The 17,984-nt window shown below is 37.2% G+C and overlaps 1 long non-coding RNA gene across 1 annotated transcript; it reads left to right on the forward strand.

The window, feature by feature from the left end:
- The first annotated feature begins 469 nt into the window (after positions 1-469).
- Positions 470-16,966, forward strand: LOC135443089 (uncharacterized). Its single transcript, XR_010438808.1, has 4 exons — positions 470-563; positions 7,053-7,130; positions 14,324-14,492; positions 16,887-16,966. It is a non-coding gene; the product is annotated as an uncharacterized LOC135443089 (long non-coding RNA).
- Positions 16,967-17,984: the final 1,018 nt, after the last annotated feature.

Below are 17,984 nucleotides of genomic sequence, written 5' to 3' on the forward strand. Positions count from 1 at the left end.
CTATTTCAGCCACTGGATCAGGTACTTGGCTCTAAATCTGTACTTCTGGTACCAATGAGAAACAGGATATGAGCTAAGTAGTGTCCCCACTACTGTGGTTCATACCCAGGTGTCTGCAAGTACCACAAAGCCTCTCACTCTCTCCCTCCTGGGGAGGAGAATTGGAAAAAATGCAAAGCACATGGGGTGAGATAGAGTTTAGCAAGTTAAATAAATCATAACAACAACAGCAGCAACAACAAAAAACCAGCAATAAGCATAACAGTAATAATAATAAGGAAGGGGAGAGGGAAGGAGGGAGAGAGGGAAGAGGGCAGGGAGGGAGGGGAATAAAACTCAAGAGAAACAATGAATGCTCAATGTATTTACTCATCACACACTCGCTGATGCCCAGCCCATTCCCCATCCAGCTGCTGCCAGTTTATATACCTGACATGACTTTCTATGCTATGGAATATCCTGTTGGCCACTTTGGGCCAGGTGTCCCAGCCAGGCTCCCTCTAAGCTGCTTGTGCCCCTTCTTCCTGGCAAAACATGGGAAACTGAAAAGTCCTTGACTTAAGGTAAGAACAATTTAGCAACAGCCAAACTGTCTGTGTATTTTTAACATTATTATCATAATAAATACATAACACAGCATTGTACCAGCTACTAAGAAGATAATTCAATTTATCTCAGCCAAAACCAGGACAACCATCCATATGAATTTAGTAAGACAATTCCTATATCCCAGAAATTTCTACAACACAATACTAATTTTGTGGCTCTGGGAGCAAAATTCCCTTGGCCAGATTAGAAATTCCTTCCTGACAGAGAAATCACTAGCCATTGTTAACAAAGTGGAAGCTTTCTCAACAACATCAAGGGTAAGGATGGACAGTGAGATGTCTGTCCTTAGAAATGCTGCCTTATGCTGCTGTGCAAAGTAAAGGACAGCAGGCAGGCAATAATACAGAGTGCAAAACCACCACAGTGCATGCCTACAGCTATTCTGAAGAATTTATACTACCAGCTTTATGTAAGTTACACCTTATTTACTACTGCATCCCACACCTCCCCCCACCAAAAACCCCTTTAACATTTTCCTTGATATTTAATCTTGAAATTTTTTTACAATGATGATGATTATATAGAATATTTCTGCCTAAGATTGCTCAAATTCTTCTGTGGCTGGGCAAACTTCAAACAGCTTTCTTTCCAGGAGGTATGGCTTTTGTCTTAACTTGGATGAGATCAAGGATAGAGTTCAAATTGAAACTATTAAGAACAAATGGTTATCTTGGAAGTTCAAGATTAATGATTAATTTGGCTTAAGTAAAAAAAAAAAAAAAAAAAAAAAAAAAAGGAAAATTAACTGGAAGATAGCTAATTAAGAAATAGAATAAGTAATTAAATATTTCTTCTGGCCTGAGCCAGAATAAAATGTAAAGCATAGTTAGTTTCGGTGAAGCAGAGGTCACCTGTTTAAAATACTTAAATTACTGAATTTTGAATTCATTCCTCCTTTATCCACCCTTTAAATTTCAATTACTACATCCAAATCAATGACTATATTTATACTCAAATGTTTCAAAAGTTTATATCTGAAGTTTTTCATCTATTTCATATCAAATTTTGTTAGGACTTGACATTCAAGTTTCTGTAGCACTACTATTTTAATTTATTCTATTTAATAATTCTTAAACTGAATAATTATGTTAAAATATTAGCCTTGCAACCAGTTCCATAAATGTGCTGGCTTAAAACACAGCTAGAAAATTAAACCCATTCAAGCTGCTCCCTTTTTTCCCTGCCCCTTCCGATAACAGAGGAACATTAGGAGGGATTATAAGCTGGAGTCACAATTTACAATAATTAAAATTCGAGTAACTGCAGTGGGAAGAGACCTCAACACAGCCAGTTCTGTTAGCAGCTAGCTATATAATGGACTAATGAAGCTCAGGACTGCTTCCATAAACTATTGTGGGTCACCAGTGTGCGCTGATAATGTGTCCTCTGGTGATGCCCACAGCTGGGATGAAGGCTGCTGTGGGGAACAGGGGTGCTGAGAGGCTGTGGAGGGCTCACCCTTCCCATTGGGAGGTAGTGGTACGTGGTAAATATCATTCACAGTCAGTCTGCAGAGTGGCCCAAGACCTAAACAAGGTGTAAGGATGAGACCCAGTGCTCTTCTCAATTTTTGTTTGAGATTTAACCTAGCTCTTTGGGTCTCTGTGCACACCTGCAAGCCCTGGTAGACTCCCTGAACAAAGGCACAATTCCCCAACTTCTTGTTTGAACAGGCAACACAGTGGCCTGTTTGAAAAGAGAGGAGCCACTCAAAACAGTCGCCTGGATTTCCAGCACCTTAAATATGCTGGTCTAGGTCCTTGCAGAGTCCTGAAGAGTTCCTGACAAGGGAATGATCAGATTGTGAGTAGATAAGACATTTCCATCAGGTGCTGTGAGGAGAAGGAGGTGAGCAAGGCACGCCTTCAGCCCCTAGAAAGAGAGAGAGAGCCCATCTGGTCAGGTATCCACACTGCAGCAGAATTCTGAAGGAATTGCAGTCTGTGGAGAGTCCACGCTGGAACAGGTTTATCCTGAAAGACGGGAACCTGTGGGAAGGACCACAGTGGAGCAGGAGAAGAGTGTGGGAGGGAAGGGAAGGGAAGGGAAGGGAAGGGAAGGGAAGGGAAGGGAAGGGAAGGGAAGGGAAGGGAAGGGAAGGGAAGGGAAGGGAAGGGAAGGGAAGGGAAGGGAAGGGAAGGGAAGGGAAGGGAAGGGAAGGGAAGGGAAGGGAAGGGAAGGGAAGGGAAGGGAGTGTCAGAAGGAAGGAAGTGTCGGAAGGAAGTGTTGGAAGAAAGTGTTGGAAGGAAGTGTCGGAAGGAAGTGTCGGAAGGAAGTGTCGGAAGGAAGTGTCGGAAGGAAGTGTCGGAAGGAAGGAAGGAAGGAAGGAAGGAAGGAAGGAAGGAAGGAAGGAAGGAAGGAAGGAAGGAGCGAGCAGTGGAGAGGAGCTGTTATGGGGTTGGGATTTCCTTTTTTCGCACCATCCAACACTATTTTAATAGGCAATAAAAGAAATCATTTTTCACCAGGTCAAATGACAGGTTTTCTCCAAGCCCATGGCAGTAACTGTTGAGTGATCTCACTGTCCTTATCTCAACCCACAAGAGTTTTAATCTTGTTTTCTTTCCCTCAGTCCTGTTTAGGAGAGGGAGAGGCTGGCTGAGCAGTTATGCAGCAGTCAGCCAAGGTTAACGACAATAAACACCAGAAATTATTAATATAGAGGTAGGAACATTTCCAAAGAATGGTCTCATGTACAGAGATAAGATGTTTAAGATAGATATATTTTAATGTAAGTGGTATAACCAAAGTGGATGGTGCATGCGCTGGAGTGTCATATAGAACTGTGAGCAGCTGGAGACTCTGAAATTAGGAAAGCAACATTTTGGGGAGTCTTATGAAATGGAGCTGAAGATGTTGCTCTCAGCAGTGGAGACACCCATTGCATGAAGTTGTGGGGCATCATCCTCTTCAGATTTGAATCCTCACGTGACCATTCCAAGATGTCAATAATTTGGTTTCTGTTTTAACCAGTGTTCTCCCATGCAGTGAAATTGTTATCCACACCACTAAAAGAATGTACACAAGCAAAAATGCTTTTCCTAATCATATTCTACAATTCAAATAATCTGTTCTGTCATTGTTTAGCAGAGTGAAACTGAAATTTAACACAGAACTTAAAAGCTTAACTATAATCTACAGTTCTCTAATATTGTAGTGATTTATGTCCTAAAAATCCTTGGTGTGTAATGTACTAATAACATTTCAGATATGGACAGAAAAATATTTTTACATTTCTCTTGAAATTTGTTTAAAAATAGATACTTTTTCTTAGAACGCTGCTTCTTAATGTTTGCAGTTAAGTACACAGATATAAAAGTCTTTTTTTAAAGCAAAAATCTTAATATTCATTGCTTTGTGGTACATTCCAAGGAAAGAATCTTCCTACTAATTCTATATTCTGAAGTATTCTTCTAGTATTAGCAGCAGTATAATAAAAAGCAAGATCCAATTTGAAGAAGCACAAAGGTTTTGCATTTTTTTAAATGAAAACCTGGGGTAGTGAAAGATATGGAGAAATAATTATATGGTGTGATAATATAAAAACTGCAGGTTTGTGTGTCTTCATATAACTACTGAGTATGATATCCGATGTTTGTTAATTAAAGACTTTTCTATTTCCACTAGATGGCTGCTTCTGAAAGCCTAGCTTCTTAGCATAAAATTAATTAACCTTCAGAAGACAGTCTGAGGTATTTCAACAACCCCACTGCTGCCAAAAAAAAATCATATTGCAGGATCTTTCTGAAATATTTTAAAGGCCTTCTACTGTAAGTGTGGTGCTGGACGGACACAGAAGGCAATTATTTCTGCACTATATATCAGAACAGTGCCTCTTCTCACATTTCAAGAGGTATTGGGACATTTCAAGGAAACATGTAGAGGAGATCATATCAGTGTCACTCTCCTAGCTCCTTATCCCGTGCAGCTAATGTTCACTTCTCTGAGTTCACTCCCTTCCCACCAAAATAACTACAATGCAGGTACTGAATATTAGAAGCTGGTTGTAATTCACATCAGAACACCATCATAACTTTGCTCCAGATATCAAATCATTTGGAAATACTTTGTTTTAGCCTCCTTTTGCAAGCAAGGAAAATGAAGGATGCACCATGACATGGTGCTGAAGCAGAAAGAAAGGCAGAGATTTCATGCCTAAAACCTCCTGCCTTTTTGACCAAGAACTTTATAGGTGGTTAAACACCTCACCTTGCCAATAAACCCATTGAAATGTCATTTTAGGATCTGATTTGATTTAGATAGCCTTAGTGAATGAATTTAAGGACAAATTAATTTTTCAAACAATAGAGCTTATCATGGCTCACCAGCTGAGGTTACCCAGCGGTCTGACATGCATGCTTCAACTTTTTATCATATACTTAGGAGTAATAGCAGGGCTTCAAATGTGGACAAGAGTGTAGTGAAGCCATACAGACAGAATATTGAACTGAGAATTAAATTATGAGCTGCCCTCCAGCCTCTGTGTTATATTTTCTCCCTTTTATTCTGGCTCTGTGGTTTTAGTTTTCATATTTGTAAGCTGAGAATAACAGCTCTGCTCCTCCTGAAACAAGTGTTCAGATCATAAAATTTAAAATATACTATTATTGTTCTAGATGTGCTATACAAAGAAAATCACATGCTTATGTGGAGGAAAAGATGTTTCCATATGCATTGCACTTAACAGTGTCATACTCCAGTTTTACATCTGTTGGTGCCAGACATTTGCCAGACTTCTAAGATGTTGCTACTTAAGCTCATTTGCAAGAGAAATAGAAAGTGGAGAATTATGGGATTTGATAAAGTCTCATGTGCCAAGGCTAGTTCTTCTTTGTCTAGAGCCAAGACTAATAAACCATTTAGCAGTAGCTGCCTCCTACAATCTTCAAAAATTATTGGACTATTTCAACATTCCTTATTATAAGAGAAAGACATATTTCCTTTTCCATCCTCACTACATTTTATTTCTAATGGAAATGTCTAATGCTTTTTTGCTAAAGCTAACTGATTTAACTATAATGAAGTTTGTGATTAGAATACACATATAATCCTTTCCTTCCTAAATCACTGTGATTTCTTCTTACCTCAAACAGGGAATTCTGCAGGTGTCTTTCAAGGATCCAAGGCCCAGCACTGATACCATGGTTTAGAGACCAGAAAAAATTGCTACATTTTATGATAGATCAGTGAGGGTCATGCAAGATAAAAAATGTTGACAGAATTGTAGAGGTAGAGGTCATTACTACCTAAAATGTTCAAGGTGGGAAACCAATGAAATGCACAGGCTTAAAACCCTAAAGCAAAAATGTGGAAAAGCATCAGTCTGAGAGGATTTGCAATCTGCTAACACAGAGGGCTCCTTCCTTCCTCAATGGTGCCTGACTGACCAGTAAAGTCTCTTCTGATGTTCTACTGGGGTGTTGAAACCACTGCTGCTTAGCCTAATAGTTTCTAAACTCCTTGTGATCTTGTCTGTGTGTTAGGATATACATAATCCCTTTATGAATTATTTATTTTTCTGTGTATGTGCTTTTATATATATCCAAACACACAAATATAAACATATATGTATGTTTCTACATATCTATTGATATTGTATTTGCAAGGACTCTTCCTGCTCAGCTAAAAGACGTCACATAGTCTCTCTTACAGTATTGCAAATTAGAACATTAAAAAAATAATATAAAATAACATCTGTACAAGTGGGTAAATGCTATGCTCTTCAACTCCTCTGGAGAGAGTTATTGAAACTCTAGGACAGTTTAAAATAAACATAATAATAGTTCTCCATCTACTCTCAGTGCTTGTGACATTCAAGAATTTCAATATGAATGGCTGACTTTGCTGAAGGATAATGCTGGGCATTCTAAGTCACCAATTAAGATGCAAACCTGAATCCTACCTATTGCTAAAATATAGTTCATTTGCATACAAAAAAAAAAAGACAGTCAAACAAACAAGAATGCTGCTTCTGGAATCTAAAGTAATTTAGATATAAACCTGGCTTCAAGCCAAGAAAATTGCCTCTTTTGGAAAAAAAAATGGCATGAGAAAACTTCCTTATTTCAAATGTTGTTTTTAGCAAAATAAATGTCAGGTCCTCATAGTATAAGGTCAGTGCATACATTTCTACATCCTAAACTGAAAAAAAAAATATTTGATGTATTTTAGCTTCTTATGCAAACCACAGAATTAAAAATACAACCAAACTTAATTAACCATAACATAGTTGGAGACTTAGAGTGCTTTATCTGTATTTTGAGAATCTCTTATCAAAACTTCAGGGGCCATCTAAAGCCAGAGGAGTTTATATGCTCAAACCACCCCAATTCTTTTCTCATATAAGTTATACAAGTCCAAAATTACTGCTTCTGTGCCTTGTAACAATAAGATATGAAGATTTGAATACAAATCAGCTTCTAAATGTCCAATTTTCTTTACAGGTCTCCTTCAGGAAAAAAAGTAATTAGTGAATCTGCATTCCATAAGTAGCCCCATAGATTTTACTGATATCAACCCAGGTGAGTTCTGTAGTCACCACTTTCTGTAATTCATATATGGATAGAAGAAGCTCACCTGTAGATGTCTAAACTACTGAATTTTCTGTTATTGTTTTAAGCATCTTAGAATCATCTAATAACTTCAGCTGGGAAAAAAAAATGTCTTCCAAAGGAGCACGACATTATTTTTAAAGCAGTTGAAATCAACTCCTTCTGGAATTTGCAAGTGAGAGGAAAATGTCACAGTGGCATGCCACATCTACACATTTGTACAAACAAAGCTATTAATAGACTACTAGAGCTGTAAAAGCAAGCACTCTGAAGTAGCAAATGTCAGAGCTAAATTTATTCTCTATGACCTTATTTTTTTCTTTTTCGTGGCAGGCTCATTACAATAAAGATCTAATTACATAATCACCTAGTACATTTGGGGTTCCTCTTGAAATCTGTGCAGGTTATTTGAGAAACAATTTGCAATGATAATAAAACAGAGGGGGAAAATATCCTTGTCACACATCATTCTGAGAAATCAGAGAACTAGAAGTGTACTCCTAAATTAAGCTGCTAAAATAAGTGTGGTGGGTATGGTAATTCTGTTGAAATTATGTGACTGTGCATTGTATAAATATTATTATTATTATCATTATTATTATTATTGTAAAAAAAATCAGACATGATCTTAGATATACCTTTGCTAACCTTGAGAAGAATAGACAGTATTCTCTAGGTGTTTCAAAATACAGTAATGAGATTCCCAACTCCCTTAAATATTAAAATCGTGCTCCTAGATACTTTCAGTTTATAGCAGCAAGTAACAGCCCTTAATTGTGAAATTCAGGAAAAACTATGCTAAGGAAAGAAAGCAACATTCTTCTTTGCAAAGTGGGACAAATCTAAACCAAAACATGGGTTGGTTTCTTCAGTAGGTCTTTGATATACTGTATATATGTAATCCCGCAGTCAGCCACTCAGTTCTGTTCTATGTGATGTGTGTCAGCTGTTACAGAAAGGAAAATAATTCCTGTCACAATAAGCACTCTCATCGACTTCAGCAAGTCCCAAAGGGTTCCATTTGATTTTTATTTGATCCCAAAATAAGAAATCTTGGATTCTGGAGCTGTACATTCCTCTGGACATGAGGAATTGTTCTCTTTGTAAAGGCTAACAATCCTAAGGATGATTAGGTCATCCAGTGAATTTGTTAGGCTACTACTGAATTGACTGTTTAGTGAAAAGTAAAACCATAGAAAAGAGAAGTGGCTCTCAGTGTTAAACTTTTCTCTGAGTTGTTCATTTTATACTAACAAATGTAGGGACAATCATAATTAATGTATGAATATACATAGGATTGATAGGAGCAATCTTGATTCTTTTCTTGACTAGATCTTAATTAAGTTGAGCAGAAACTACAGAGCAACTGAACACCACAGCCGTTTTTGACTGTTATGCAGTCAGGAAAAGATTTAAAGAAGAGCTTATTTAGTGGATATTTTAGCAAAGAAAATAATGTATGGAGGAAAGGAACTACAGAGAGTGAGGAGAAAACAAGCTAAATTGGATAATTATGAACTAGAAATTTTTATGTATTCCTTACAAGGTTTTCTTCTACCACTAGTTATTTCATCTGAGTAGACTTAGGAAATTCTTACAAGTGTTAGTATTTGTGGATGCACCTAATTTCTTTTGGGCAATAATGGATTAGACTGTCGTTTCCTAAACTCAGCAGCAAAGCTCACTCAGTGTTTCCCAAATTTATTTTTTTCCCCTGAGAAATTATAACACAGAATTTTTATTAGAAATTTCAAAATTGTTCTTGTATACTTAATAATTAGCAGCTGGGCTTGGTTCTCATATTGACATTAACCTTTATAGCTGCAGAGGGGGGCGTACGTGGCCCGAAGGTCGAAGTCTGGCTAGTTGAGGGTGAAAGGCCGACGCCCCTCTGCAATTCCTGGCCAGCACCCTTCGGCGTCTGATGGCCTCGGGCTGTGCTGGCTGCGGACTGGCTCACACCGCTGGTATTGGCGAGGAACGGAGCTGACCATTTCCCGGGGGTTAAACATCGGTTTATTGAAGGTGTTGCGGGATCCAAACGCGCGGAGAAACCAACCGGGAAAAGTTTTTCTAATAGGGGTGAAACAGGATTATAAAGGAGGAGGGTGGGTACAGACGGAACCAATCGGGAAAGGTGAGGGGATGAACTTCACAGAACTGACACTCCATGGAGACCAATAAGCAAAAGGTAAAGGAGGTGTCCTGGGACCCCAGCCAGCCACCACCTCCAGAGAGGAGAAGGTTCTCGAAACCTGGGAGGAGAAGGGGGTGATTGACTGGGCCCAGGGAGGAGACAACGTTCACTTATAAGGGAAACCAGGGAGGAGCAATTACATATCGGCAACTATGAATAGCGAAGTTACTATAGCAACTTATCTGACAGGGTAGCAGTGGCAGGAAATACTGGGAAGGGAGGAACCATTTACATAAAACAGGGGGATACAATACAGAAAATGGGGGAGCAAACTAAAAACTTAAGAACACACTACAGCATATAGCTTTTTGAAAAAAAGCCTTTTTTCAAGGCTTTTGATAATGTTGCAAAATGCATATCTTACACATCTGTGGGCAGAAAAAGAATGGAATAATGGGAGGAAAACGTCTATTTAATGAAAAAATAATATCTAGAACTAGAAAAAAAAATTGACATGTTTCTAAAATTTATTTTCTTCAAATTTGACTTAATTATTTTAAATTTAAATAAAGTTCTCCTGCAGTCAAAGATTGCAAAGGAGTGGCATGTGGCTTACCAATTTACAGATCAATACAGGGTCTGCCTGAAACATCAGAGACCTCCTTCAAAGACCTTCTTCAGACAATGAAAAGGGAATGTCCTCTTGCACTTGTCTAAAGGGGCTTTAAAAGTAGCAGATGTTTCTTTACCATAATTGATTTTTACTTCAGTAATGGTTACTTTCAAGTAATATACTCATATCTTAAACTCAATCAGCTTTCTTCCCAACCTTTTGGTCTTCAGAAAACTTAACTTTTGGCTGACAAAACTTATTTTATGTCCTGTCAACTTCTAACTCTCATTTCCTACAATAACAATTCATTAGTCACACTAAATTTTAACAACTCTCAGTAAAGACATTTCATAAGACACCAAATACTGCATTTAATTGGCATATAGGTTAACAAAACTAAAATTAATCCAACCTTTCAGCAGATTGGGGTTTTTTAATTTAGTCCTTTGCACCTACTCTGCCTACTTTAACACATTGTACTCTTAAGGGCAGGGAGCCTTGACATCCACACCAGGTGAGGGAGTTACAATACCTGTGCTATTGTAGTTACAATGAGGTGGGTACAACAGCCCAGGTGGTCGGAAAGGCAAATAAAAGCTGTCTTCCATCAGAATTGGGGTGGCCAGTAGAGCAGGGCACAGATTTTCCCCCTTTGCTGGTCATTGGTAAGATCACACCTCAAATGCTGGGTTCAGTTTTGGGCTCCTCACTGCAACAAAGATATTGAGGGGTTGGGGCTTGTCTGGGGAAGGGCAATGGATCTGGGGAAGGGTCTGGAGCACAAGTCTAGTGAGGAGCAGCTGAGGGGTTTTGCGATGCTTAGCCTATAGAAAAGGAGCTTTAGGGAAGACCTTAGTCCTGTATACAAGTACCTGGTTGGAGTTTGTAGCAAGCTGGGGGTTGTTCTCTTCTCCCAAGTAACAAACGACCTTGGGTTGTTTAAATTGGATATTAGCAAAAGTTTCTTCACTGAGAAGTTGTCAAGCACTGGCACAGGCTGCCCAGGGAAGTGCTGGAGTCACCATTCCCAGAGGCATTTAAAAACCTGTAGGTGTAGGGCTGGCTGAGTGGGGAGCACTGTGGTGGCTGGTTGAGGGTGGCACCTGCTGACCTTAGAGGTCCTTTCCAACTCAATGATTCTGTGAAAATGAGACTGCTCTTTTCTCAGTATCTGAAAAATATATAAATGGTGCTCTTTTCTCTGTGTCTTTCCTGAACTATTGAAAGCCTCCATGAAATAGCATTCAACATATATTTGGGCCCTTAACATTTTTGTTATTATTTGAACATTTCCCAGTGACTCAGGTCTCTCCTTGCATTTAATGTCCATACGCCTGACTATTTTTGTAGTGCCAGGCCATGACTCTTTCTGTTGTTATGCAAAAACCTGTCTTTTTCTTGTGGACAGTATAATTAGAGACTAAGAATCGCTCCTGTCAACATTTATCTATTGGAAATGTTGACTGCCACAGTGAGATAAAAGACCCATAATTCAATTTGATCAAAGTGCCTTAAACAACTACATACAGTGGTGAGATTCAATGAAATATTGATCAGTTCTTTCAAGTAATTCAGATATAACCCACTTAAAACCTCAAAGACATACACAGATTTCCTATCTTCTTTTTCTTCCTTTTTTGTTCTAAAACTACTGAAACTAGGTTTTTTGTTGATTTTTGTGTAAACAACAGAATGCATTTATTAATTTTTACAAGTAAAATTATATTAATATTTTGATAATTAATAAGCAGTTATTTTATTTCAAAACTACAGAGAAGCTTGAAATAGTTTTAGATTAATTGGATAGCCATTGGTTGTTTGGAAAGCATATTTTCTTTCTTCTGAATTTCAAGATTAAGTTAAATTACTGATCTGTCTTCATATGAAAAATACAGGTTTTTTTATTGCTGATTCCTAAGGAAGGGATGGCCCTAATATTGTTAGAATATGGACCTTTTATTCCATGATTACACTGTTTCTGCATGAAATAATGTTTACATTTACTAATTACTTTAAATTAATTACTTTAAAAAATGGATAATTATTACTTTAAAATTATGGATAGTTACTTTAAAATATTTTAGTATTGGATAATTACTTTAAAAATTTTTTTGGATAGTTACTTTAATAAAACATTCCATATAAGCATCATGGTCCTGAAAATGACAAAGGTTTTACTCAAGGTTATGTTTCATTGTCGCAAACCATATTATCCTTTTTATTATTTTTATTATTTCTGTCTTTCAATATTTTCTGGAGTGTTGCCTGCATTTCCAGGTATAAAAGCCCAATGTGCCACAGGAGTAATGGAAACAATTTCACTTGCTGCCTTTGAAAAGCACATTGTTTGCTTAGCTGTGCACGGTGCAGTTCTGTGTTGCTGCACCTCAGCACTCAGTGTTGACTTTGGCTGTCGACTGGGAGGACGTGACACCATTTGGGGACCCTTCGTGCACTCCAGAGCAGCTATTCTGGATTTTAGGAGGCTGTAAAGTCTGTACATCTTTTTCCTCTTATGTTATTTCATGGGATCATGAGAATTGCTCATCACTGAATTTCACTGGGCCACAAATATCTTTCCTCCTCTGCAGCCCTTGGTGCGCACCTGGAACTCGTACCAGAGTTTATTTTATTAATATATAATATTTTATTAATATTTTTATGTCCCATCTGTCACCTTAGCTCCTCAATATCTTGTATTCTTGGCATGTTTTAAACTTTTCTCTCTTATTTATGAAGTTAACTAAAGGTGGGATGAAACTGATGAGACAGACCTGCTTTGTTCACTCCTTTTTGATTTATCATACTCATATGGCAAATAATAACAAACCATCCACTTCATGTAAACGACCCTTATTTACTGAAAAATACTAAAAAAGATCCAATATTCCAGCCTTTCCATCTCCAAAACTTTGGGATAGTTACACAGTGTTAGTCACTATACAACTCCATGATAGAAATTCATTCTAACTTAAGTGGAGATTTCATAGAGAATTATATTAAAAAGAAAAAACAAACAATCAGAGAGAACTTTTATCCTAGGTAATTATCTAGTTTGCAATTATAAGAACTTGTAAACAACACAAGAAGTTTGCACCAGTGTCTATGTGGTGTTAAATTCCAAGATCAAAGGGAAATTTGTTCCTATAACTTCTGAAAGAGAGAGTGAAATCTGCTTTGTGAGGATATTATATGTCCTCAAGCAGAAATGGAATTTGTACCTGCTGACAGGTAATTATAATATTGGGTTAGAACATTTAATGCATTGAAATGCTTTCCAGAGTTGACAAAAATTCATTGCTCACAATTTAAACATCTAAATATGCAGGATTAAGATGGAACATTAATATTTTATAAATTACCTTGCATCCACTTGCTGCATGACAACTTTTATGTAAAATATTTGGTTACTATTGGTGACAGTTAGAGATAGGACAGATAATTTAGAAGATATATCTTATTCAGTAAAGCAAATACTATTTTGATAATAACTATTGCACTCTTCTAGGTTTCTGAAATTAAAGGTGTTAAATACACAAATTTCCTTTATTCCTTGGAAAGAATTTCTATCTCACACAAAATTTAAGGTTTTATTCCATTGATTGCAGTGTAACTTCTTTTGACAATTATGTGAATAAGTATTTTAAGTGAATAAGTATTTTAAGACTACTAAGACTACTACTAAGACTACTATGTCATCTGATCACATATCTTCTGTGGTGCCATGTATTCATGCCAGGAGGGAAATTATCCTTTCACCTTCACCCATGTAAACCTTCTCTCTGGTAAGTTAAAAGAAAGCACTGAACAATATCCACCTAAATTTTGGGGCAGAATGATAATTTGGATATAGTAATAGATATCATAAGCCAAATCAAAAGCTGGCTGTACTGAAGCTGAAAGGCAACTGGTTGCATTCCCAGAGCAAATAAGAATCTGTGGAATATCGTCTCACATTATCAGTGTCAGGGCTTTTTCACCAGCTTGGAAAATAACAGGAGCAGATTTGTGTGTCTCATTCTACTACTTTGAGTATTGATATGTGTGTTTTTTAGATCTAGGTATCATTGCCATGTAGAAGGGTGAATGGAAAGGTGCAGATGTTTTTGGGACTCTCAGGCTGACTTGACAGGGAGTAATGTATCTTTTTTCATTGGAAACAACCAAAATAGAATTGGCTTCAGTTTAAGATACAATTAAAGAAGTCAACATATGCTTAAGAAGTCAAAACTTCTGTATAAGAAAGGAAGAATGTATAGTATCAGGGCATTCTCTTACTGCTTTGGAGACACAATGGTCTCCAAATAGTAATTATTGTCTAATAATTAATTATTAATAATTATTACTAATATTTGTATTATTATTCACAATTAATTGTTGCAATTATTGAAATTATTGTCTAAATTGATGCAGGTTGCAAATTTTCACTCCTCCAAGAAGAAGAGTTGTTTGATCTCCATCTGGAAGCATCCCTTGAACCCGTGTGTCCTAAGGACTGTGAAGAGACCTCGTGTTAACCGCAGCTTTGAAATAGATTTGCCTGGCCTATCTTCTCTGCAAAATTCTCCAATTAGGAATAAAGGTAACTTATAAAGTTACTCCCACCCCCTCATCCCCCCAAAAAAACATCCATCCTTCACAATAAAAGGGAGAGGTTCCATCAGACTTGATACTAAAAAGTCTTTTAAAAATAATAATAACAAATAAGATTTGGAAAGTGTTATAATAATAATAAAAGAAGATTTTTTTAATAAACCAAATTCAAAGTTACACGAAGTTAAGTGGAAATTGTTAAAAAAAAAAAAAAAACAACAACAAAAAAAAACAAACAACGCATGTAACTCTGCTTGCTGTTCTTTGAAAACCATCCTTGATGCACTTTTGGTCTGGTTGTAACTAACCCATGACTGTAAATTGTAACAAACTTCCCATAATCTGCAACAAGTTTTTTTACTGTTAGCCTGGCCAACTTGTCTCCTTTTCTCAGGAGGAAAGACCTTTCTCACCCTGTGAGAAACATAAATTGAAACATGCTATTAAAGAGCAACATTACTTTTTTTCTTTTTTTTTTGGTTAATCAGATCTGTACATCATGATATTGCACCATATTTTTGAGGAAAAAAACTTTACCCAATAATTTAGCATTTTCACTCTTAGCTGGCATGCTTGACTTACACTTGGCATATTTAGTGACCTAGTTTCAACAGAATGTGTCCATGGTTTCATAGTGCACAGAGGTTTCACATTGCTCTACTCCTTTAATGGAGCATGACATAAAAAGAGAGCAAATGAAATGCATGATTTCTGTCTTGAGTACAATGCAGCATCCCAGAAATATATCTGAGTGTTTATGTCTATCCAGTCTTCTATAATACATAAAAACAATGGCTTATGACTGTGTTATAGGAAAAGGTCCATGCAATTGTATTAATGCAGGAGTTAGACTTGAGTGATATGTATTTAAATATGTATCTAGAGCTGAGTGATTGAGATTGCTTTTACTGAGTGTAAGAAAGTTCCTCCCTTGCATTAAAGCTCTTAAAGCATTTAAAGGAAACAGAGCATAGCAATACCAGAATGCCATAGAAGTTACTTTTAAATTGACCAATTTACCCTGGCAATGGCAAGGTTTGTCATCCCCAGAAGTAATGACTATGAACTATCTTGTTCCTGCAGTATAGGAGATTAGGTCATATTTCCAACCTTTCTTTCTTGCTTAGAAACACAATATTGTTATCTTGTAGCCTTTTGGGGAGTCACAAGTAAAAATTGCATTAATTTAAACAGAACAAGAATAGACCTCCACCGCTTCAACATTAAAAGATATAAAAACACTTAATTCTAATTTTCAAAGCTTCTTGTTCTTGTTCCAATATTTATTAAATTTTCATAAAAATAGATAAACACATTGTATAGTAATGATCAAAGAAATTAAAATTTTTATGTTAATATGAGGAAGCACTGTCTTAAAACATAAAGGCAATATATTACAAAACATGCAACATTATCATTTTACCAGCTGATTTGTCAGCAGTTCTTGCATATATATGTATAATTTATTCTTGCAAGAGTATTTTAGCCTGGTTTCTGTATTTCATTCTATTTATTTATCCTAAAAAGAATGTAAAATACTTTTGCAGTATACGTTATTTGTAGCTTTACATAGGGTAATGTCTATCTGAAGGCAAACTGTATTACCCCAAACACATTATGATAACATTTAACTCCTTGTTATTTATACAAAGACCTGTATGTAATTTGCTAATATAGTCCCATTGGGATAGCAACATCTTTGTGTTCATGCAACTAATAGTTGCATATGTATTATTGACATTCACTGAATTACTGAAATAATTTAATATTATAATCAACAATGCTTGTAGAATTAGTTAATGTATATTCTGTAAGTTGTGAACATCTCACCTAGGGAAAAAACAATCACGTTTCAGTAGCAGAAGTCTAGTCTTTTTTTTCATGCTACAGAGTGAGGTGTTGATTAAAATGAGAAAGATGGGAAATAGCTGACAGGTACCTGTAAGGATGGAAATACTCATCCAATGGGCTCTAACTTGAGTGGGAGACTTTGTTCTTGCTGGGTGCTTTGCTCTTGCTTGGCTAGCTGCCTTTAAAGGCAGGACAAAATAGGAATAAAGACCTTGTGGTTCAAGACAAGGACAGGGATATTGCTCAGGAATTATTGCCATGAACAAAACATACTTGACCTGGAGGTTTAATGTAATTTTTAATAGCAAAGCAGGATAATGAGAAATGAAGCCAAAACTGCAAGCATTTTCCTTCTCATTTTCCCATCTTCTTCCTGGGTCCATCCTCACTCCTGACCATTCTATCTCCTTCCTCCTGAACAGTACAGGGGGATGGGGAATGAGGATGGGGTTTAGTCTCTAACACATCCTCTCTGTTGCTCTTCTTTCTCCTCACTCCTTTTCCCCTGATCCAGCATCATTTCTTTTTACAGGCCACGATCTTTCAGATTAAACCTGCTACAGCCAGGCTCTTCCCAGGGCTGCAGAGTGGATATGTGCAGGTATGATCATTCATGCACTCCTAAAGAACAGCTGCCTCTCCCTGGTCATTCCCCTGGGCTGCTGCATCACCTTCTCCCTTTTCTTCTCTTATATGGGTGTCCATATAGTTGATTCACCCCAAAACCTCTCCCTGTAAACTGAATAGACCCCCATATGTGGGATGTTATGGAGGGATTACCAAGTTTTACTTTACCTTTGGGCTGTTAACCTCTACTGTTCATCTACCTGGACACCAATGATGCTACAGGAAGCACACCATGGAAACTGAGCTCTGGAAAAGAAGGTCAAGGGACTGAGGGACAAGAAATATAATCCTGACATGCTTTTAATGCTAAAAGAATTGGATATACACCATGGTTCAATACCCAGCTGTGGGGCTGATGCTGCAGGGAGAGCTTCAGCTGAAACAATAATTTCTTGAACCATTGGTAGAATAATTTGGTGGTGTTGTATGAGTCCATTGGTCCATCATGGGATCACACATATATTGATAGGACACATTTTTCAGCGTGCATCAGGTAGACAAATAACCAGGCATAGGAACAGTCTCAGTCAGGAAGCTCTTCAGGGATGAGGCAGTGTTCTTCTAAGTAATGAAGAAACAGTTTCCCCCAAGCAGAAAGTGCTGGGCTGTGTGCAGTGCTGAGCTCAGAATCGTCAATAGTACAGCAAGAACATTAATGGAATATCCACAAAGGATTTCCACTCTCATACTCAGTTGTAACCCCTGGCATGATATCTATATATAATTGTTACTGTAACTGCACATTATGACATGACTGAGCAAAATACCTGACCTTTATGCAATATCTGTGCTGAACTGATTTTGTGAGACAACTGCAGCTATCTTCAATAAATTTCAGAATTCTCTGGGGATGAAAAGATGTGAAGATGTGCACACAGTATGCTGAATTTCTGACTCAGTGTATTTGGTATATCTAAAACCTAGGTCTTTAGCTCTGTGACTGCAAATGGAAAATAGTGCTTCCAGTATTTCAGCCTCCTGCTTTCCCTGATTTTTTTACCAG

This window comes from Zonotrichia leucophrys, chromosome 1 (assembly GCF_028769735.1).
Source record: "Zonotrichia leucophrys gambelii isolate GWCS_2022_RI chromosome 1, RI_Zleu_2.0, whole genome shotgun sequence".
NCBI classification, from domain to species: domain Eukaryota; kingdom Metazoa; phylum Chordata; class Aves; order Passeriformes; family Passerellidae; genus Zonotrichia; species Zonotrichia leucophrys.